Genomic DNA, 24,900 nt, shown 5'->3' with positions numbered 1-24,900 from the left:
AAGGCAGAGTATAAGAGAGAAGTGGAGGAACGATTGGGCAAATATGAATTGGAGCAGATGGGGGACATGGAAGGTGTGTGTAGAATATTTACAGAAGAAATATGTGCAGCATGTGATGTGGTGTGTGGAAGGAAGAGAAGACGGAGGGGGGTGCAAGGAACAGCGTGGTGGACTGAAGAGGTGAAACGGGCTGTGGCACAAAAGAAGAAAGCATACAATGAATGGATGAGAAATAGGGGCGTGGAAGAAGTTGAGAGGCGGAAGAGAGAGTTATATGTAGAAAGAAAGAGAGAGGTGAAAAGATTAGTAAGAGAGAGTAAGAAGAGACTGGATGAGGAATTTGGAAGGAATTTGAGTGTAAAGTGGAGGGACTGTAAGAAAATGTTCTGGAAAGAGGTGAAAAGAGTAAGACAGGGTGGAAGTGAAGTTAGCAGGGGAGTGAAAGATAAAAATGGTAGATTAATAGTGGAGAAGGGAGAAAAAGTGAGCAGATGGAGAGAACACTTTAAGGAATTGTTGAACTTAGAGGATGGAAGTAATGCGAGTATAAGTGGTTGGGGAATGGCTGGGAGAAGGAGGGAGGTGAGAAGACAGGAAGAAATCAGTAGGATAGAAGTTGTGGAAGCAATGAAGAAAGTTAAATCAGGGAAAGCCCCAGGAATTGATGGAGTGTGTGGTGAAATGCTGAAGCATGGGGGAGAGATAGTAGTAGAATGGATGTGGAAGATGTGCAGATTGGCCTGGGAGGAAGGTAGAGTCCCGGAGGATTGGAAGTCAGGTATAATTATTCCCTTGTACAAAGGAAAAGGGGAAAAAGAAGTGTGTGGTAATCATAGGGGCATTTGTCTTCTTAGTATAATAGGAAAAGTGTATGGTAGGATACTTATCGACAGAGTTAGAGAAAGAACAGAGAAATTAGTTGGAGAAGAACAGGGAGGCTTTAGGAAGGGAAGAGGTTGTGTAGATCAGATATTCATTCTCAGATCTTTAGTGGAAAAGTTTCTAGAGAAGGGAAAGAAGTTGTATGTGGCTTTCATGGATTTGGAGAAAGCATATGACAGGGTGGATAGACTAGGATTGTGGAAAGTGTTAAGAATATATGGAGTAGATGGGAAGTTGTTGAATGCTGTGAAGAGTATGTACGATGGTGCGATGGCTGCAGTGCGTGTGGATGGTGAACTAAGTGAATTTTTCTCTTTGAAAGTTGGGTTGAAACAGGCATGTGTCATGTCTCCATGGTTGTTCAATCTGTATATGGATGGGGTAATAAAAGAGGTACAAGGTAGGGTAGTGGATGTTGGAGTGGCCCTGGTGAGAGAGGATAGTGTTTGGAAACTCCCAGCACTGTTGTTTGCAGATGATACTGTGTTGTTGAGTGAAGATGAAGGGGAGCTGCAAGGCTTGGTGGATGAGTTTGAGAGAGTGTGTAAGAAACGGAATCTAAAGGTGAATGTAGGGAAGAGTAAAGTGATGGTCTTTGAGAGAGGTGAAGTCAGTGAATGTACAGCGAGGTTGGATGGTGAGGAATTGGAAAATGTGAGTACGTTTAAGTACTTGGGTAGTGTGATGAGTAAGGATGGAGGTTTGGAGGGTGAAGTGCTTGAAAGGGTACAGCAGGGAAGAAAGGTTGCTGGTTCTTTGAAAGCAGTGATAAGAAACAGGGAAGTGAGCATGGAAGTGAAAAAGTTACTTCATGACAGTATTGTGATACCAACTCTAACGTACGGAAGTGAAGCTTGGACGTTGTTGGAAGGACACAAGTCAAGAGTGAGAGCCGTGGAAATGAGTTATTTAAGAGGAGCCTGTGGAGTCACATGGAGAGACAGGCTGACGAATGAGGATATAAAAGAGCGTTGTGGTGTTGATGTGGATGTGATAGGAAGCGTTATGAGGAACACACTGAGGTGGTTTGGCCATGTGGAGAGGATGGAGGGTGAAAGACTGACGAAGAGAGTGTACAGTATGTGAGTGAGGTGGGGGGGGAAAGAGGGAGGGGGAGGCCGAGGATGAGATGGAGAGATGGGGTGGAGAGGTATATGAGAGAGGGGGGTGTGAGTTGGGAGCAGGGGAGTGAAATGGCGGGGGACAGGGCGACTTGGAGGCGATTTGTTTGTGGCCACCCCAAATGGGATTGAGGCGTCTGGCAATAGATAGATAGACAGTAGCCGTGTGTCTGTGTGTGTATTTCGGGCTTGCGTTCGGACAACTTGGGTTCCATTCCCGAAGCTGCAAATGACACGATCACTTGGTTAGCTGCAAAAAAAAAAACATAAGTGACAACGTTAGACTAGAACAGCACATAAACGGACCATCATGGGACCATCGATGTCGCCTTGACGGCCGATAGTGACAACGTTACACTAGAACAGCATATAAGCGCGGGAGCCCTCCGCTGGAGCAAGTGCGAGGGGCCCGAAGGGCCCACGAGCACTTGTACTTACCTATTTTTATGGCTGTCCTTTCCGTCGTCCATTTTGTTTCATTATTTTCTATTTTAATTCTGTCATTTTCCTTAATCACTTTATCTATCCTTCTCATTATTTATTCCTTTCCATAAATCGGTTTTTGTTTACTTTTCATCCTCCATTGTTTCTCTAATATACTGTAGAGCATCAACACAAGTGGCAGGAGAGGTAGAAGGGCAGACGAAGTATGGTTATTACTGAGAGTATTAACCTAATAAATATCACTCTTACTACCACCACCATCATGATCATCTAAATCTGCACAACATTCACCACCATCACTACCGCTACCATTTGCAACATCAGATCAAGCCCGCAACTACATTTCAGCATCACAAGCTACAAGTGAGGTAGGAGGGTAGATGAAGTAAGGTAGAGCGGCCTGAGACTCTACTACATGTGTACAGATTAACACCTTTCCTCTATACAACTCATTTTCCTTTCTTCTTTTCCCCCCTATCCGTCTTTTCTTTATTCTTTTTCACGTCTTATTTATATTTTTCTCCTCTCCCAGTTTTTTTTTTTTTTTCAATTTCCTTTTTGCTTACACCTTGTACGATTCTTCTTCGTCCCCTCTCCAATTTCTCTGTCTCTTCTTTTTCCATTAATTTTCACTTTTTTCTCTCATTCTACTTTTTTTTTTTTTTTTTACTTTCTCCACTGCTTAACAGTGAATAAACAAGAGAATTAGGAGACAAGGTGAAGTAAGGTGGAGCGGCCTGTGACTCTTCTACACATGTGTAGAGTTCAGTCCTTCACCCTGTTTTCTGTCAGTTTCCTTTTCTGTATTTCTCTCACATTTTCAGTATTTTCTTTCACCATTTCTTTCTTTCTTCCCATTTTTTAGCTCTTATTTTTCATCCGTTTTCATTCTACGTTGTTGACTTTTTCCTTTCCTCTGTTCATTTTATGCTTGTATCTTTATTTTACGTTTTCTATATTTTCCTTGACGTCCTTTCTCCTGTCTTATCCCTCAGGTTCTCCTTTTCCTTCTCAATTTTCTCTCATGTTTACTTCCTCCATCAAATCTCGGCATCACAAGCTACAAGGTAGGTTGGAGCGACCTGGGACTCTTACCACAGGTGTACAAAGTTAATACACTGATTAATTATGATTAATTTATCTTCTTTTTCTCTTTCCTTTCTCTCCGTATCCTTTTCATGTTCTGCTTTATTCCGGTCCGTTTGTTCTTTTTCTTTCTCAGTTCCCTTGATGGTTACTCCTTTTCTCATTTTGTCTTTCTTCTTAATTTAATTGTTTTAACCTTTCTTTTTTTTGCGATTATCCTTGTCATTACATCTGTTTCATCCAGTTCTCCCATATCTCCCTTTGTTTCTCGTTCCTTTTGTTTCTCTCTCATTTCTTCACTATATTACAGCAACAAACTACAAGAGAAGTAAGAGCCAAGGTGAAGTAAGGTGGAGCGGCCTGAGATTCCAACAAAGGTGTCTTGAGTTCCACCCAGGCCCTCCTCATCACTGCTTCTTTTATGTTTCTCTCTCTCTCTCTCTCTCTCTCTCTCTCTCTCTCTCTCTCTCTCTCTCTCTCTCTCTCTCTCTCTCTCTCTCTCTCTCTCTCTCTCTCTCTCCATTAGTTTTCTTTTTGTTTGTTATTCTTTATTTGTCCGGGTGCAATGTCTTTCCTTCCTTCTTTATCGTTATTTAATATTGTTTTCTCCTTTCTATCCTTTTACTTTCTTTTTTTGTCATTATCTCCTTTCTCTAACTTTTTCTTTTTCGCCCACTTTCTATCTCTTTATTTTTTTCCATATGATTGTTACATCATTACAAACTATAAGCAGTTTCAGTATTAGAAGAATTGCTGTTATTATCGTCACCAGCATCATTATATCGTCATCATCATCATCAACATCTTCGTGTCCCAGAAAATTCTCATTATCATAAGAATTAATCCAAATCACCATCATCACTATCACCATCATCATGAAGTTGATGTACTACAAATAAAAGCCACATCTATATTGCAACATCACAAGCTACAAGATAGGTAGGAGGAAAGATGAGGTAAGGTGGAGCGGCCTGGGTCTCTACTACAGGTGTACCGAGTTCGACCCAATTTCGTCAATGTCTTCTTTTCTTTCCTTCATTCTTCTTTTTCTTCTCTGTCTTGCTTTGTTCGTTTTTTACTATTCAGTGTTTTTTATTTTCCCTCAGCCCGCGTCTCACCTTATATTTCTTTCTCGTCTTGTTTCTCCATCGTTCTTCCTCCACAACATTACATCGTCACTGTCACGGGGTTTTTAAAATATCACGGTAATTTTGATATAAATGCTTAAATATTATTTAAATTGATAATAATATTCAATAATATTGAAGAGCAGAGACAATGATTGTCTTGCTACATCAAGCAACGATTACTTTACGCTGGCTTAGCACGATTCTCTGAGAACGAGAATTTATAAACTTCCTCAACAGTACACAGCAGAGACTAATTACTCACAATTGCTGAATTACTGTACTGTTAGCCTCTGGAGAAAGTTACATCACCCCTGACAATAAATAACTAATACTAATAATAATAACATCAGGTTCTTGCTGATAATTTAACTCCTGGCACAACGGATTTTAAGTTAATACAACAAGACTGGTCTAAGTACCAATTATGAATAGTAAATGTTTATGCAAGCTAGGAGCTATATGGAAAATAAGCTTAATTTGGATTAAATGAAACAAGAGTTTACTTACATTAAGCTCAAGAAAGGAACTGTTAAATTTATTAATCACAAAAAATAAATTTAACGTTACAATTCAAATCAATTAAATGAGACGCACTCGCTCACTCACACAGAAGCTAAATACTTACGCCTAGGAAAAACACCTTAACTAAACTCTTAAAACTAGGAAATACACAAAAGAAATACCAGTCGATGAATGCTTTGTATCACCCAGGGGGTGGGAGTTTGAAGAAACTGATACTCTGTGGAGCTTGGGATGCTAGCTGACCTCTCTTCACTTCTGAGCACAGGACCTCTCTCCGTCAAAGCCACCACTAGACTCAATTCAAATAATGCATAGGCAGCACGCACAAGCTATCGGAAGAAGGCGTGGCTAACGGTTGAGGAGAGCAGGGGCGAACAATAAAAAACAATAGTATCGCTCAGTACAGCACTTAGTGACGTGCATTAAATCGGTCACTTTTGAAAACGGTGACGAATGTTTTGAAAACTATACTCCGAAATGGAGAGAGAAACGGTAAGCTGAGCGATACGCAGTGAGTTTTCCACTAATAGTTCGTGGCTTCTCACAAAACGGAAATGTCGCGAATTGATTCGTGACAGTCACAAACTACAGGAGAGGTCGACGAAAGATGAAGTCAGGTGGAACAGTATGAGTCTCTACTACGTACTGAGTTAACACCTTTGCCATTGGTGCCTCATCAGCTTATTTAGTTATTATCATCAAAGCTCTCCTAAGTCACCATCAGCATCACCACAATCACCATTAGCAACTTTACATAATATCCATCACTATTGGCCTATTATAGCATCAAACCAAGACAAGTAGGAGACAAGATAAAGTAAGGTGTCACGACCTGCAACTTTATTACTGGTGTACCGACTTCTGCCCTTATCCGTTGTGTCTCCTATTCTTTCTTTCTCCTGCTTTGTGACTTTTTTATGTATTTTTCACGTTCTGTCTTCCTGTCTTTTTCCCTGTCGATCTTTTTTCTTTCGTACTTTCTTTCATACTTAGCAGGTAGGAGGCTAGATAAATAGATTATGTAAGAAGGAGCTATCTGTGACTCAACTACTGGTGTACCAAGTTGACACCTTCACTATTTTTTCCTAATTTTCCTTGTTTCTCCTATTCCTTCTTGTTTTCTTTGTTTCACGCTCTGGATCATCCTCGTCCTCCTTCCCTGCTTCTTTCTTTAAGAAATTTACTTCTTTTGATTCGTTTTCTTCCTCGTCACACATGTATTACCTTTTTGTCGTCTCTACTTCATTTGTTCTGTCTTCCACCGTTATTTCTTTGTCTTTTCCTTACATCTTTCTTTCCTTTCTTTCTCACTTCTTTCTTCACTAGAGTACAGCGCGTAACAAAAAGAGATGAAGGAGCAGGGTTCCCAATTTAGCGATTTGTCGCTAAATTTGGCGACTTTTGATGTGGCTTAGGTACCTTTTTGAGCATTTAGCTATTCAACGACATTTGGCGACTTTTATTGCAGTTTGGCGACATTTGTAGAAGTTTTTGTAAACATTGCAGTTAATTAAAAACCGGAATATTATTTGTCTGAGAAATTACCAATATGCCGGAAATCGAACCGGGACTCTCAGGTGAGAGCCAGGCAGCATACCACTACACCACGACCAGGTAAATGTTAATTGACCTTGTCACAATCTTGTAACCAACGTCCCTCCGCCCCCACTGTGGGCCTGAAGAGGATGAGTTAACCCTCTGGCACTCGGGCAAGTAGATGCTTTTAATCTATCCCAAGCACTTACGGCAAGTCAGAATGAAGAGAGAAACCTGTATTTTACACAGGAAAAATCATCTAAGAAATTACCAGTATGCCGGGAATAACGTTTATTAACTTTAATCCGGCTGTGGTGTAGTGGTATGCTGCCTGGCTCTTACCTGAGAGTCCCGGGTTCGATTCCCGGCATATTGGTAATTTCTCAGATGATTTTTCCTGTGTAAAATACACGTTTCTCTCTTCGGAATATTATTGTTCGTGAACGAAGAGAGATCAGTTGAATGGACACGATCTCTTCACGACCCTGGACGTACTCTCCTCACTGGCCTCAACGTTCTCGTCCAGTTCATGATCAGTCCCAGTGCCGGCCAGGCCACCAGAACGGGCAGCATCCAGTCAGGCCATTGATGAGGAAGAAGAACCAGAGTGGGATGTGTTATCTCTGTTTTAATCATCTCATAGTAAGTACTAGTACCTATGTGAAACAGTGTTCATCAATAATTATTTTTCTGTGTTGTATTTCTTGCAGATGTTAAGGGGATAATCCTTTAGCATAACAACATTGTTAGATAAACGGCGTGAGGGGTAGTAGACCTACACATTATGTTCTGCCGTAATAATCTGTTTGTAACTGGCCAAGGATGTAGATCAGCGTATGATAAATGTCAGCTATGTTAACTACTTTCTTAAGAGCCTTTCTTAACATTATTTAGAGACTTTTACCTACTTTTTGAGGTTAATCTAACGACAATTAGTTGGTAGGAGTTGGCAACTCTGCGAAGGAGCCAAAGTGATTTATAAGGTGGAGTGACCCATTAGTATCAAGTACATAGACAATTATGTAGGCCAATACAGTTATACACCATTACAAATTTAACAGAGGTAGGAGACAAGATAAACGAATGTGGAGCGGCCTGAGACTGCTGTGTGTGTAATGAGTTCTGTTCTCAATCTGCTTCCTGACCCTTTTTCTCTATTTCCTTCTCCTCTTTATATGTTCCTCGCTTTCTTGATTTTCCTCCTGCCTCTCTCATTCTTCCTTGTCATTTTCCTTTTCTCTCTGTCCACCTCCAAAATATTTCCATATCACTGTCTACAAGCGAGGTAGGAGGAGACATGATGTAAGGTGGAGCGGCCTGGGACTCTGCTACAGGCGTACCGAGTTCAAACTTTCACCCCGAAAATCACTGCGTCTCCTTTTCTGTTTTTTTTTTCTTCACCTGATTTTTTGAGGATTTTTTAGCATTCTAATCTTTATTTTATATTGTTCTTTCTTTTTTCAAGTCATTCTCTCTCTTTCCTTGTTTCTCCTTTCTTTACTGCAACACTGGAAATTACAAGAGATAGGAACAGAAGTAAAGTACGAATGTCATCATCGCTATTGTCCTACATCATTTTCATCATTATCATCATTACGTCAGTAGCCACCATCATCATTACCCATAAAGTTTTCATTTAAAATTAAAAAAAGGTGAATCACCATTACCATCACCATCGTTATCACCACCACCTCCAGCACCATCATCATCCATAGGTTTAACATCATTATTGCGAACACTAACGTAGCTATATCAATGTTATCACCATTACCAACGCCATTATCGTCATCACCAGCACCACCAGCACCATTAGCGACAGAAGATCACATCCACATCAATATTACAGCATCACAAGCTACAAGAGCGGCAGGAGGCGAGGTGATAGAAGGTGGAGCCGCCTGGGACTCTACAACATGTGCACCAAGTTAATACCTTCACCCATACTTCGTAGAGCTTCGTGTTCTCTGGTCCACTCATTTTAGTCGTATTTCTTTCTTGTACTCTCTTTCTTTTTGTCTTTCTAATTTCATTCTCTTTTTCCGTTCCGTCTCCTTTTCTTTCTTTTACTTCTTTCGCTTTTCTTTACAGCAATAAAGCAGCGATGAATTAAGGAACCATGGTAAAGTAAGGTGCAGCAGACCGAGATTCTAAGAAACGTGTCTCGAGTTCGACCCTAAAATCTTAAACTGCTTTTTTTTTCTCATTTCCTTTTCTCTTTCCTTTCCATTTTCTTTCTTCCTCTGTCTTTCCTTTTCATTTTATTTTTGCTTTTGTATCATATATTTCCTTTCTTTCTGTTTTCTTTATTATTTTTTTACCTTCCATTTTAATTGTTTGTTCCTTTCTACTTTTTCTCTTTGATTTTGTCACTTGTTTAACAATATAATTTTTTCCCAATTCGTTTATATTCTTTTTTAATTCCCTCGTTTTCTTTATTCATGTCTTGTTATATCCTTCCTTCCCACTGTCTTTATTTATTTCCTTTCTGTATAACTTTGTTTCTTTGTTTTCTTTAACCATTACAAGCTACAAGAAAGGTACCAAGGTGATGTCAGGTTTTCCACTCTACTATCCTAGTTTCATAGCCAAGTACCTTTATAATTATTCATTTATTACATTGTCATGTAATTCTTGTGGGAAAAAATGCAGTTTGTATAATATGATAATACCAACTGCATGATGTATAATAATGTGATACCAAATTTAACGTATGGAAGTGAAGGTCGAACATTGTTGGAGGGACAAAAGTCAAGAGCGAGAGCAGTGGAAATTAGTTATTTGAGAGGAGTACGTGGAGTCACATGGAGAGACAGATTGACAAATGAGGAAGTGAAGTAGTTTTGTGGTGTGGATGTGGATGTGACAGGAAGCGTTAAGAGAAACACACTGAGGTGGTTTGGCCATGTGGAGAGGATGGAGACTGAAAGACACGAGGAGAGTGTATGTGCGTGAGGTGGAGAGGGGAAGAGAGAGAGGGAGGCCGAGGATGACATAAAGGGATGGAGTGGAGAGGTATGTGAGAGAGGGTGTGTGAGCTTGGAGCAGGGCAGTGAAATGGTGGGGGCCAAGGGGCCATGAAGGCGATATGTCTGTGGCCACCCCTGATGGGACTAAGGCGTCTGGCAATAAACAGATAAACAAATATAATAAGGTCTATTGTTCCTGGTAAGGAGTTGTGCAGTATATGTCTGGTCTACCTGTGTGAGTACCAACTTTAAGCAGTCTATTGTTTACTGTCTTTTTAAAAAGTTGGGTAGTCTGTTCACATTGTTTTTTGACGATGTCTCCCTAACTATCATCATCATCAACACCATCATCATCATCATCATCATCATCATCATCACTATCACAACAATCACCAATGACTACATTAGATAGAAGCTGCCACTTACAACATCGAAAGCTAGAAAAGAGGTAGGAGCTGAGTCAAGTAACGTCATTATTAAGATTAGTAACTTATATATCCGTCATTATCATCATCATCATCATCATCACTGCCAGCACCATATTCAGCCACACAGACTTAGGTACTATAATACAACATCACAAGCTACAAGAAAGGTAGGAGACATGAAGGAAGGTGGAGCGGCGTGGGACTCAACTACAGGTGTGCTGAGTTAACACTTTTATCATTTACAACTCATTTTTCTTCTTTATCATTTTTCTTTCCTTCACACTTACTTCATTTCTTTCATTCTCTTCTTCCTTCTCCTCTTTTTTCTAACTATCCCTTGTTTACCTTTTCTTGCTTTCTCCGTACTTTCCTTTTCGTCTTTTTCTCATTTCTCTCTTTTCCTCTTCTCTTTCTTTCTCATCTTCCCCCCCCCTCTCTCTCTCTCTCTCTCTTCTTTATCTCGTCCTTACCTTTCCATTTCTCTGTCTCACTTTTTTTTTTTCACTATATTATAGAAATAGAGCAATAAAGAGAAGTAGGAGCCAAGGTGAAGTAAGTTGGAGCGGTCAGAGATTCTAACAAAGGTGTTTGCAGTTACATGCGGCGTCCACTTCTGCTCCTTTTTATATTTCTTTATTATTTCCTTTAATTTCTCCATTACTCTTATTTTGTTTTTCATTCACGTATTTTCTTTCTTCTTCCAGTCTACCTTTCTGTCCCGATCTATCGTTCTCACTCCTTTTATTCTTTTCATTAATTCATTTTTCCCATTTTTCTTTTATCTTTTACGTTTATTCTTTTTCTATCTTTCTCCACTGTAATTTCCCATTTCGACGTTCTTGAACTATGATAGGTTTCTGGAGTTCCACCGAGTTTTCCTCTCTCTCTCTCTCTCTCTCTCTCTCTCTCTCTCTCTCTCTCTCCATTTGTTTTCTTTTTGTTTGTTATTCTTTATTTGTCCGGATGCAATGTCTTTCCTTCTTTCTTTATCGTTATTTAATATTGTTTTCTCCTTTCTATCCTTTTACTTTCTTTTTTTGGCATTATCTCCTTCCTCTAACTTTTTATTTTTCGCCCACTTTCTATCTCCTCTTTATTTTTTTCCATATGATTATTATATCTATAAGGAGTTTCAGTATCAGAAGAATTGCTGTTATTATCGTCACCAGCATCATTATATCGTCATCATCATCATCAACATCTTCGTGTCCCAGAAAATTCTCATTATCATAAAAATTAATCCAAATCATCATCATCACTATCACCATCATCATCAAGTTTATGTACTACAAATAAAAGCCACATCTATATTGCAGCACCACAAGCTACAAGAGAGGTAGGAGGAAAGATGAGGTCAGGTGGAGCGGCCTGGGTCTCTACTACAGGTGTACCGAGTTCGACCCAATTTCGTCAATGTCTTCTTTTCTTTCCTTCATTCTTCTTTTTCTTCTCTGTCTTGCTTTGTTCGTTTTTTACTATTCAGTGTTTTTTATTTTCCCTCAGCCCGCGTCTCACCTTATATTTCTTTCTCGTCTTGTTTCTCCATCGTTCTTCCTCCACAACATTACATCGTCACAAACTACAGGAGAGGTCGACGAAAGATGAAGTCAGGTGGAACAGTATGAGTCTCTACTACGTACTGAGTTAACACCTTTGCCATTGGTGCCTCATCAGCTTATTTAGTTATTATCATCAAAGCTCTCCTAAGTCACCATCAGCATCACCACAATCACCATCAGCAACTTTACATAATATCCATCACTATTGGCCTATTATAGCATCAAACCAAGACAAGTAGGAGAAAAGATAAAGTAAGGTGTCACGACCTGCAACTTTATTACTGGTGTACCGACTTCTGCCCTTATCCGTTGTGTCTCCTATTCTTTCTTTCTCCTGCTTTGTGACTTTTTTATGTATTTTTCACGTTCTGTCTTCCTGTCTTTTTCCCTGTCGATCTTTTTTCTTTCGTACTTTCTTTCATACTTAGCAGGTAGGAGGCTAGATAAATAGATTATGTAAGAAGGAGCTATCTGTGACTCAACTACTGGTGTACCAAGTTAACACCTTCACTATTTTTTCCTAATTTTCCTTGTTTCTCCTATTCCTTCTTGTTTTCTTTGTTTCACGCTCTGGATCATCCTCGTCCTCCTTCCCTGCTTCTTTCTTTAAGAAATTTACTTCTTTTGATTCGTTTTCTTCCTCGTCACACATGTATTACCTTTTTGTCGTCTCTACTTCATTTGTTCTGTCTTCCACCGTTATTTCTTTGTCTTTTCCTTACATCTTTCTTTCCTTTCTTTCTCTCTTCTTTCTTCACTAGAGTACAGCGCGTAACAAAAAGAGATGAAGGAGCAGGGTTCCCAATTTAGCGATTTGTCGCTAAATTTGGCGACTTTTGATGTGGCTTAGGTACCTTTTTGAGCATTTAGCTATTCAACGACATTTGGCGACTTTTATTGCAGTTTGGCGACATTTGTAGAAGTTTTTTGTAAACATTGCAGTTAATTAAAAACCGGAATATTATTTGTCTGAGAAATTACCAATATGCCGGAAATCGAACCCGGGACTCTCAGGTGAGAGCCAGGCAGCATATCACTACACCACGACCAGGTAAATGTTAATTGACCTTGTCACAATCTTGTAACCAACGTCCCTCCGCCCCCACTGTGGGCCTGAAGAGGATGAGTTAACCCTCTGGCACTCGGGCAAGTAGATGCTTTTAATCTATCCCAAGCACTTACGGCAAGTCAGAATGAAGAGAGAAACCTGTATTTTACACAGGAAAAATCATCTAAGAAATTACCAGTATGCCGGGAATAACGTTTATTAACTTTAATCCGGTTGTGGTGTAGTGGTATGCTGCCTGGCTCTTACCTGAGAGTCCCGGGTTCGATTCCCGGCATATTGGTAATTTCTCAGATGATTTTTCCTGTGTAAAATACACGTTTCTCTCTTCGGAATATTATTGTTCGTGAACGAAGAGAGATCAGTTGAATGGACACGATCTCTTCACGACCCTGGACGTACTCTCCCTCACTGGCCTCAACGTTCTCGTCCAGTTCATGATCAGTCCCAGTGCCGGCCAGGCCACCAGAACGGGCAGCATCCAGTCAGGCCATTGATGAGGAAGAAGAACCAGAGTGGGATGTGTTATCTCTGTTTTAATCATCTCATAGTAAGTACTAGTACCTATGTGAAACAGTGTTCATCAATAATTATTTTTCTGTGTTGTATTTCTTGCAGATGTTAAGGGGATAATCCTTTAGCATAACAACATTGTTAGATAAACGGCGTGAGGGGTAGTAGACCTACACATTAAGTTCTGCCGTAATAATCTGTTTGTAACTGGCCAAGGATGTAGATCAGCGTATGATAAATGTCAGCTATGTTAACTACTTTCTTAAGAGCCTTTCTTAACATTATTTAGAGACTTTTACCTACTTTTTGAGGTTAATCTAACGACAATTAGTTGGTAGGAGTTGGCAACTCTGCGAAGGAGCCAAAGTGATTTATAAGGTGGAGTGACCCATTAGCATCAAGTACATAAACAATTATGTAGGCCAATACAGTTATACACCATTACAAATTTAACAGAGGTAGGAGACAAGATAAACGAATGTGGAGCGGCCTGAGACTGCTGTGTGTGTAATGAGTTCTGTTCTCAATCTGCTTCCTGACCCTTTTTCTCTATTTCCTTCTCCTCTTTATATGTTCCTCGCTTTCTTGATTTTCCTCCTGCCTCTCTCATTCTTCCTTGTCATTTTCCTTTTCTCTCTGTCCACCTCCAAAATATTTCCATATCACTGTCTACAAGCGAGGTAGGAGGAGACATGATGTAAGGTGGAGCGGCCTGGGACTCTGCTACAGGCGTACCGAGTTCAAACTTTCACCCCGAAAATCACTGCGTCTCCTTTTCTGTTTTTTTTTTCTTCACCTGATTTTTTGAGGATTTTTTAGCATTCTAATCTTTATTTTATATTGTTCTTTCTTTTTTCAAGTCATTCTCTCTCTTTCCTTGTTTCTCCTTTCTTTACTGCAACACTGGAAATTACAAGAGATAGGAACAGAAGTAAAGTATGAATGTCATCATCGCTATTGTCCTACATCATTTTCATCATTATCATCATTACGTCAGTAGCCACCATCATCATTACCCATAAAGTTTTCATTTAAGATTAAAAAAAGGTGAATCACCATTACCATCACCATCGTTATCACCACCACCTCCAGCACCATCATCATCCATAGGTTTAACATCATTATTGCGAACACTAACGTAGCTATATCAATGTTATCACCATTACCAACGCCATTATCGTCATCACCAGCACCACCAGCACCATTAGCGACGGAAGATCACATCCACATCAATATTACAGCATCACAAGCTACAAGAGCGGCAGGAGGCGAGGTGATGGAAGGTGGAGCCGCCTGGGACTCTACAACATGTGCACCAAGTTAATACCTTCACCCATACTTCGTAGAGCTTCGTGTTCTCTGGTCCACTCATTTTAGTCGTATTTCTTTCTTGTACTCTCTTTCTTTTTGTCTTTCTAATTTCATTCTCTTTTTCCGTTCCGTCTCCTTTTCTTTCTTTTACTTCTTTCGCTTTTCTTTACTATATTACAGCAATAAAGCAGCGATGAATTAAGGAACCATGGTAAAAGTAAGGTGCAGCAGACCGAGATTCTAAGAAACGTGTCTCGAGTTCGACCCTAAAATCTTAAACTGCTTTTTTTCTCATTTCCTTTTCTCTTTCCTTTCCATTTTCTTTCTTCCTCTGTCCTTCCTTTTCATTTTATTTTTGCTTTTGTATCATATATTTCCTTTCTTTCTGTTTTCTTTATTATTTTTTTACCTTCCTTTTTAATTGTTTGTTCCTTTCTACTTTTTCTTTTTGATTTTGTCACTTGTTTAACAATATAATTTTTCCCAATTCGTTTATATTCTTTTTTAATTCCCTCGTTTTCTTTATTCATGTCTTGTTATATCCTTCCTTCCCACTGTCTTTATTTATTTCCTTTCTGTATAACTTTGTTTCTTTGTTTTCTTTAACCATTACAAGCTACAAGAAAGGTACCAAGGTGATGTCAGGTTTTCCACTCTACTATCCTAGTTTCATAGCCAAGTACCTTTATAATTATTCATTTATTACATTGTCATGTAATTCTTGTGGGAAAAAATGCAGTTTGTATAATATGATAATACCAACTGCATGATGTATAATAATGTGATACCAAATTTAACGTATGGAAGTGAAGGTCGAACATTGTTGGAGGGACAAAAGTCAAGAGTGAGAGCAGTGGAAATTAGTTATTTGAGAGGAGTACGTGGAGTCACATGGAGAGACAGATTGACAAATGAGGAAGTGAAGTAGTTTTGTGGTGTGGATGTGGATGTGACAGGAAGCGTTAAGAGAAACACACTGAGGTGGTTTGGCCATGTGGAGAGGATGGAGACTGAAAGACACGAGGAGAGTGTATGTGCGTGAGGTGGAGAGGGGAAGAGAGAGAGGGAGGCCGAGGATGACATAAAGGGATGGAGTGGAGAGGTATGTGAGAGAGGGTGTGTGAGCTTGGAGCAGGGCAGTGAAATGGTGGGGGCCAAGGGGCCATGAAGGCGATATGTCTGTGGCCACCCCTGATGGGACTAAGGCGTCTGGCAATAAACAGATAAACAAATATAATAAGGTCTATTGTTCCTGGTAAGGAGTTGTGCAGTATATGTCTGGTCTACCTGTGTGAGTACCAACTTTAAGCAGTCTATTGTTTACTGTCTTTTTAAAAAGTTGGGTAGTCTGTTCACATTGTTTTTTGACGATGTCTCCCTAACTATCATCATCATCAACACCATCATCATCATCATCATCATCATCACAACAATCACCAATGACTACATTAGATAGAAGCTGCCACTTACAACATCGAAAGCTAGAAAAGAGGTAGGAGCTGAGTCAAGTAACGTCATTATTAAGATTAGTAACTTATATATCCGTCATTATCATCATCATCATCATCATCATCATCATCATCACTGCCAGCACCATATTCAGCCACACAGACTTAGGTACTATAATACAACATCACAAGCTACAAGAAAGGTAGGAGACATGAAGGAAGGTGGAGCGGCGTGGGACTCAACTACAGGTGTGCTGAGTTAACACTTTTATCATTTACAACTCATTTTTCTTCTTTATCATTTTTCTTTCCTTCACACTTACTTCATTTCTTTCATTCTCTTCTTCCTTCTCCTCTTTTTTCTAACTATCCCTTGTTTACCTTTTCTTGCTTTCTCCGTACTTTCCTTTTCGTCTTTTTCTCATTTCTCTCTTTTCCTCTTCTCTTTCTTTCTCATCTTCCCCCCCCCTCTCTCTCTCTCTCTCTCTTCTTTATCTCGTCCTTACCTTTCCATTTCTCTGTCTCACTTTTTTTTTTCACTATATTATAGAAATAGAGCAATAAAGAGAAGTAGGAGCCAAGGTGAAGTAAGTTGGAGCGGTCAGAGATTCTAACAAAGGTGTTTGCAGTTACATGCGGCGTCCACTTCTGCTCCTTTTTATATTTCTTTATTATTTCCTTTAATTTCTCCATTACTCTTATTTTGTTTTTCATTCACGTATTTTCTTTCTTCTTCCAGTCTACCTTTCTGTCCCGATCTATCGTTCTCACTCCTTTTATTCTTTTCATTAATTCATTTTTCCCATTTTTCTTTTATCTTTTACGTTTATTCTTTTTCTATCTTTCTCCACTGTAATTTCCCATTTCGACGTTCTTGAACTATGATAGGTTTCTGGAGTTCCACCGAGTTTTTCTCTCTCTCTCTCTCTCTCTCTCTCTCTCTCTCTCTCTCTCTCTCTCTCTCTCTCTCTCTCTCTCCATTTGTTTTCTTTTTGTTTGTTATTCTTTATTTGTCCGGGTGCAATGTCTTTCCTTCTTTCTTTATCGTTATTTAATATTGTTTTCTCCTTTCTATCCTTTTACTTTCTTTTTTTGTCATTATCTCCTTCCTCTAACTTTTTATTTTTCGCCCACTTTCTATCTCCTCTTTATTTTTTTTTCCATATGATTATTATATCTATAAGGAGTTTCAGTATCAGAAGAATTGCTGTTATTATCGTCACCAGCATCATTATATCGTCATCATCATCATCAACATCTTCGTGTCCGAGAAAATTCTCATTATCATAAAAATTAATCCAAATCATCATCATCACTATCACCATCATCATCAAGTTTATGTACTACAAATAAAAGCCACATCTATATTGCAGCACCACAAGCTACAAGAGAGGTAGGAGGAAAGATGAGGTCAGGTGGAGCGGCCTGGGTCTCTACTACAGGTGTACCGAGTTCGACCCAATTTCGTCAATGTCTTCTTTTCTTTCCTTCATTCTTCTTTTTCTTCTCTGTCTTGCTTTGTTCGTTTTTTACTATTCAGTGTTTTTTATTTTCCCTCAGCCCGCGTCTCACCTTATATTTCTTTTCTCGTCTTGTTTCTCCATCGTTCTTCCTCCACAACATTACATCGTCACAAACTACAGGAGAGGTCGACGAAAGATGAAGTCAGGTGGAACAGTATGAGTCTCTACTACGTACTGAGTTAACACCTTTGCCATTGGTGCCTCATCAGCTTATTTAGTTATTATCATCAAAGCTCTCCTAAGTCACCATCAGCATCACCACAATCACCATCAGCAACTTTACATAATATCCATCACTATTGGCCTATTATAGCATCAAACCAAGACAAGTAGGAGAAAAGATAAAGTAAGGTGTCACGACCTGCAACTTTATTACTGGTGTACCGACTTCTGCCCTTATCCGTTGTGTCTCCTATTCTTTCTTTCTCCTGCTTTGTGACTTTTTTATGTATTTTTCACGTTCTGTCTTCCTGTCTTTTTCCCTGTCGATCTTTTTTCTTTCGTACTTTCTTTCATACTTAGCAGGTAGGAGGCTAGATAAATAGATTATGTAAGAAGGAGCTATCTGTGACTCAACTACTGGTGTACCAAGTTAACACCTTCACTATTTTTTCCTAATTTTCCTTGTTTCTCCTATTCCTTCTTGTTTTCTTTGTTTCACGCTCTGGATCATCCTCGTCCTCCTTCCCTGCTTCTTTCTTTAAGAAATTTACTTCTTTTGATTCGTTTTCTTCCTCGTCACACATGTATTACCTTTTGTCGTCTCTACTTCATTTGTTCTGTCTTCCACCGTTATTTCTTTGTCTTTTCCTTACATCTTTCTTTCCTTTCTTTCTCTCTTCTTTCTTCACTAGAGTACAGCGCGTAACAAAAAGAGATGAAGGAGCAGGGTTCCCAATTTAGCGATTTGTCGCTAAATTTGGCGACTTTTGATGTGGCTTAGGTACCTTTTTGAGCATTTAGCTATTCAACGACATTTGGCGACTTTTATTGCAGTTTGGCGACATTTGTAGAAGTTTTTTGTAAACATTGCAGTTAATTAAAAACCGGAATATTATTTGTCTGAGAAATTACCAATATGCCGGAAATCGAACCCGGGACTCTCAGGTGAGAGCCAGGCAGCATACCACTACACCACGACCAGGTAAATGTTAATTGACCTTGTCACAATCTTGTAACCAACGTCCCTCCGCCCCCACTGTGGGCCTGAAGAGGATGAGTTAACCCTCTGGCACTCGGGCAAGTAGATGCTTTTAATCTATCCCAAGCACTTACGGCAAGTCAGAATGAAGAGAGAAACCTGTATTTTACACAGGAAAAATCATCTAAGAAATTACCAGTATGCCGGGAATAACGTTTTTATCCGGTTGTGGTGTAGTGGTATGCTGCCTGGCTCTTACCTGAGAGTCCCGGGTTCGATTCCCGGCATATTGGTAATTTCTCAGATGATTTTTCCTGTGTAAAATACACGTTTCTCTCTTCGGAATATTATTGTTCGTGAACGAAGAGAGATCAGTTGAATGGACACGATCTCTTCACGACCCTGGACGTACTCTCCCTCACTGGCCTCAACGTTCTCGTCCAGTTCATGATCAGTCCCAGTGCCGGCCAGGCCACCAGAACGGGCAGCATCCAGTCAGGCCATTGATGAGGAAGAAGAACCAGAGTGGGATGTGTTATCTCTGTTTTAATCATCTCATAGTAAGTCCTAGTACCTATGTGAAACAGTGTTCATCAATAATTATTTTTCTGTGTTGTATTTCTTGCAGATGTTAAGGGATAATCCTTTAGCATAACAACATTGTTAGATAAACGGCGTGAGGGGTAGTAGACCTACACATTAAGTTCTGCCGTAATAATCTGTTTGTAACTGGCCAAGGATGTAGATCAGCGTATGATAAATGTCAGCTATGTTAACTACTTTCTTAAGAGCCTTTCTTAACATTATTTAGAGACTTTTACCTACTTTTTGAGGTTAATCTAACGACAATTAGTTGGTAGGAGTTGGCAACTCTGCGAAGGAGCCAAAGTGATTTATAAGGTGGAGTGACCCATTAGCATCAAGTACATAAACAATTATGTAGGCCAATACAGTTATACACCATTACAAATTTAACAGAGGTAGGAGACAAGATAAACGAATGTGGAGCGGCCTGAGACTGCTGTGTATGTAATGAGTTCTGTTCTCAATCTGCTTCCTGACCCTTTTTCTCTATTTCCTTCTCCTCTTTATATGTTCCTCGCTTTCTTGATTTTCCTCCTGCCTCTCTCATTCTTCCTTGTCATTTTCCTTTTCTCTCTGTCCACCTCCAAAATATTTCCATATCACTGTCTACAAGCGAGGTAGGAGGAGACATGATGTAAGGTGGAGCGGCCTGGGACTCTGCTACAGGCGTACCGAGTTCAAACTTTCACCCCGAAAATCACTGCGTCTCCTTTTCTGTTTTTTTTTTCTTCACCTGATTTTTTGAGGATTTTTTAGCATTCTAATCTTTATTTTATATTGTTCTTTCTTTTTTCAAGTCATTCTCTCTCTTTCCTTGTTTCTCCTTTCTTTACTGCAACACTGGAAATTACAAGAGATAGGAACAGAAGTAAAGTACGAATGTCATCATCGCTATTGTCCTACATCATTTTCATCATTATCATCATTACGTCAGTAGCCACCATCATCATTACCCATAAAGTTTTCATTTAAAATTAAAAAAGGTGAATCACCATTACCATCACCATCGTTATCACCACCACCTCCAGCACCATCATCATCCATAGGTTTAACATCATTATTGCGAACACTAACGTAGCTATATCAATGTTATCACCATTACCAACGCCATTATCGTCATCACCAGCACCACCAGCACCATTAGCGACAGAAGATCACATCCACATCAATATTACAGCATCACAAGCTACAAGAGCGGCAGGAGGCGAGGTGATGGAAGGTGGAGCCGCCTGGGACTCTACAACATGTGCACCAAGTTAATACCTTCACCCATACTTCGTAGAGCTTCGTGTTCTCTGGTCCACTCATTTTAGTCGTATTTCTTTCTTGTACTCTCTTTCTTTTTGTCTTTCTAATTTCATTCTCTTTTTCCGTTCCGTCTCCTTTTCTTTCTTTTACTTCTTTCGCTTTTCTTTACTATATTACAGCAATAAAGCAGCGATGAATTAAGGAACCATGGTAAAGTAAGGTGCAGCAGACCGAGATTCTAAGAAACGTGTCTCGAGTTCGACCCTAAAATCTTAAACTGCTTTTTTCTCATTTCCTTTTCTCTTTCCTTTCCATTTTCTTTCTTCCTCTGTCCTTCCTTTTCATTTTATTTTTGCTTTTGTATCATATATTTCCTTTCTTTCTGTTTTCTTTATTATTTTTTTACCTTCCTTTTTAATTGTTTGTTCCTTTCTACTTTTTCTTTTTGATTTTGTCACTTGTTTAACAATATAATTTTTTCCCAATTCGTTTATATTCTTTTTTAATTCCCTCGTTTTCTTTATTCATGTCTTGTTATATCCTTCCTTCCCACTGTCTTTATTTATTTCCTTTCTGTATAACTTTGTTTCTTTGTTTTCTTTAACCATTACAAGCTACAAGAAAGGTACCAAGGTGATGTCAGGTTTTCCACTCTACTATCCTAGTTTCATAGCCAAGTACCTTTATAATTATTCATTTATTACATTGTCATGTAATTCTTGTGGGAAAAATGCAGTTTGTATAATATGATAATACCAACTGCATGATGTATAATAATGTGATACCAAATTTAACGTATGGAAGTGAAGGTCGAACATTGTTGGAGGGACAAAAGTCAAGAGTGAGAGCAGTGGAAATTAGTTATTTGAGAGGAGTACGTGGAGTCACATGGAGAGACAGATTGACAAATGAGGAAGTGAAGTAGTTTTGTGGTGTGGATGTGGATGTGACAGGAAGCGTTAAGAGAAACACACTGAGGTGGTTTGGCCATGTGGAGAGGATGGAGACTGAAAGACACGAGGAGAGTGTATGTGCGTGAGGTGGAGAGGGGAAGAGAGAGAGGGAGGCCGAGGATGACATAAAGGGATGGAGTGGAGAGGTATGTGAGAGAGGGTGTGTGAGCTTGGAGCAGGGCAGTGAAATGGTGGGGGCCAAGGGGCCATGAAGGCGATATGTCTGTGGCCACCCCTGATGGGACTAAGGCGTCTGGCAATAAACAGATAAACAAATATAATAAGGTCTATTGTTCCTGGTAAGGAGTTGTGCAGTATATGTCTGGTCTACCTGTGTGAGTACCAACTTTAAGCAGTCTATTGTTTACTGTCTTTTTAAAAAGTTGGGTAGTCTGTTCACATTGTTTTTTGACGATGTCTCCCTAACTATCATCATCATCAACACCATCATCATCATCATCATCATCATCATCATCACAACAATCACCAATGACTACATTAGATAGAAGCTGCCACTTACAACATCGAAAGCTAGAAAAGAGGTAGGAGCTGAGTCAAGTAACGTCATTATTAAGATTAGTAACTTATATATCCGTCATTATCATCATCATCATCATCATCATCATCATCATCATCATCACTGCCAGCACCATATTCAGCCACACAGACTTAGGTACTATAATACAACATCACAAGCTACAAGAAAGGTAGGAGACATGAAGGAAGGTGGAGCGGCGTGGGACTCAACTACAGGTGTGCTGAGTTAACACTTTTATCATTTACAACTCATTTTTCTTCTTTATCATTTTTCTTTCCTTCACACTTACTTCATTTCTTTCATTCTCTTCTTCCTTCTCCTCTTTTTTCTAACTATCCCTTGTTTACCTTTTCTTGCTTTCTCCGTACTTTCCTTTTCGTCTTTTTCTCATTTCTCTCTTTTCCTCTTCTCTTTCTTTCTCATCTTCCCCCCCCCTCTCTCTCTCTCTCTCTCTCTTCTTTATCTCGTCCTTACCTTTCCATTTCTCTGTCTCACTTTTTTTTTTCACTATATTATAGAAATAGAGCAATAAAGAGAAGTAGGAGCCAAGATGAAGTAAGTTGGAGCGGTCAGAGATTCTAACAAAGGTGTTTGCAGTTACATGCGGCGTCCACTTCTGCTCCTTTTTATATTTCTTTATTATTTCCTTTAATTTCTCCATTACTCTTATTTTGTTTTTCATTCACGTATTTTCTTTCTTCTTCCAGTCTACCTTTCTGTCCCGATCTATCGTTCTCACTCATTTTATTCTTTTCATTAATTCATTTTTCCCATTTTTCTTTTATCTTTTACGTTTATTCTTTTTCTATCTTTCTCCACTGTAATTTCCCATTTCGACGTTCTTGAACTATGATAGGTTTCTGGAGTTCCACCGAGTTTTCCTCTCTCTCTCTCTCTCTCTCTCTCTCTCTCTCTCTCTCTCTCTCTCTCTCTCTCCATTTGTTTTCTTTTTGTTTGTTATTCTTTATTTGTCCGGGTGCAATGTCTTTCCTTCTTTCTTTATCGTTATTTAATATTGTTTTCTCCTTTCTATCCTTTTACTTTCTTTTTTTGTCATTATCTCCTTCCTCTAACTTTTTATTTTTCGCCCACTTTCTATCTCCTCTTTATTTTTTTCCATATGATTATTATATCTATAAGGAGTTTCAGTATCAGAAGAATTGCTGTTATTATCGTCACCAGCATCATTATATCGTCATCATCATCATCAACATCTTCGTGTCCGAGAAAATTCTCATTATCATAAAAATTAATCCAAATCATCATCATCACTATCACCATCATCATCAAGTTTATGTACTAGAAATAAAAGCCACATCTATATTGCAGCACCACAAGCTACAAGAGAGGTAGGAGGAAAGATGAGGTCAGGTGGAGCGGCCTGGGTCTCTACTACAGGTGTACCGAGTTCGACCCAATTTCGTCAATGTCTTCTTTTCTTTCCTTCATTCTTCTTTTTCTTCTCTGTCTTGCTTTGTTCGTTTTTTACTATTCAGTTTTTTTTATTTTCCCTCAGCCCGCGTCTCACCTTATATTTCTTTCTCGTCTTGTTTCTCCATCGTTCTTCCTCCACAACATTACATCGTCACAAACTACAGGAGAGGTCGACGAAAGATGAAGTCAGGTGGAACAGTATGAGTCTCTACTACGTACTGAGTTAACACCTTTGCCATTGGTGCCTCATCAGCTTATTTAGTTATTATCATCAAAGCTCTCCTAAGTCACCATCAGCATCACCACAATCACCATCAGCAACTTTACATAATATCCATCACTATTGGCCTATTATAGCATCAAACCAAGACAAGTAGGAGAAAAGATAAAGTAAGGTGTCACGACCTGCAACTTTATTACTGGTGTACCGACTTCTGCCCTTATCCGTTGTGTCTCCTATTCTTTCTTTCTCCTGCTTTGTGACTTTTTTATGTATTTTTCACGTTCTGTCTTCCTGTCTTTTTCCCTGTCGATCTTTTTTCTTTCGTACTTTCTTTCATACTTAGCAGGTAGGAGGCTAGATAAATAGATTATGTAAGAAGGAGCTATCTGTGACTCAACTACTGGTGTACCAAGTTAACACCTTCACTATTTTTTCCTAATTTTCCTTGTTTCTCCTATTCCTTCTTGTTTTCTTTGTTTCACGCTCTGGATCATCCTCGTCCTCCTTCCCTGCTTCTTTCTTTAAGAAATTTACTTCTTTTGATTCGTTTTCTTCCTCGTCACACATGTATTACCTTTTTGTCGTCTCTACTTCATTTGTTCTGTCTTCCACCGTTATTTCTTTGTCTTTTCCTTACATCTTTCTTTCCTTTCTTTCTCTCTTCTTTCTTCACTAGAGTACAGCGCGTAACAAAAAGAGATGAAGGAGCAGGGTTCCCAATTTAGCGATTTGTCGCTAAATTTGGCGACTTTTGATGTGGCTTAGGTACCTTTTTGAGCATTTAGCTATTCAACGACATTTGGCGACTTTTATTGCAGTTTGGCGACATTTGTAGAAGTTTTTTGTAAACATTGCAGTTAATTAAAAACCGGAATATTATTTGTCTGAGAAATTACCAATATGCCGGAAATCGAACCCGGGACTCTCAGGTGAGAGCCAGGCAGCATACCACTACACCACGACCAGGTAAATGTTAATTGACCTTGTCACAATCTTGTAACCAACGTCCCTCCGCCCCCACTGTGGGCCTGAAGAGGATGAGTTAACCCTCTGGCACTCGGGCAAGTAGATGCTTTTAATCTATCCCAAGCACTTACGGCAAGTCAGAATGAAGAGAGAAACCTGTATTTTACACAGGAAAAATCATCTAAGAAATTACCAGTATGCCGGGAATAACGTTTATTAACTTTAATCCGGTTGTGGTGTAGTGGTATGCTGCCTGGCTCTTACCTGAGAGTCCCGG

The sequence above is a fragment of the Coenobita brevimanus genome, chromosome 84, assembly GCF_032717465.1.
Source record: "Coenobita brevimanus isolate Jiangsu-jjx chromosome 84, ASM3271746v2, whole genome shotgun sequence".
Classification (NCBI taxonomy): Eukaryota; Metazoa; Arthropoda; class Malacostraca; order Decapoda; family Coenobitidae; genus Coenobita; species Coenobita brevimanus.
Note: the sequence above shows the minus strand (reverse complement) of the source record.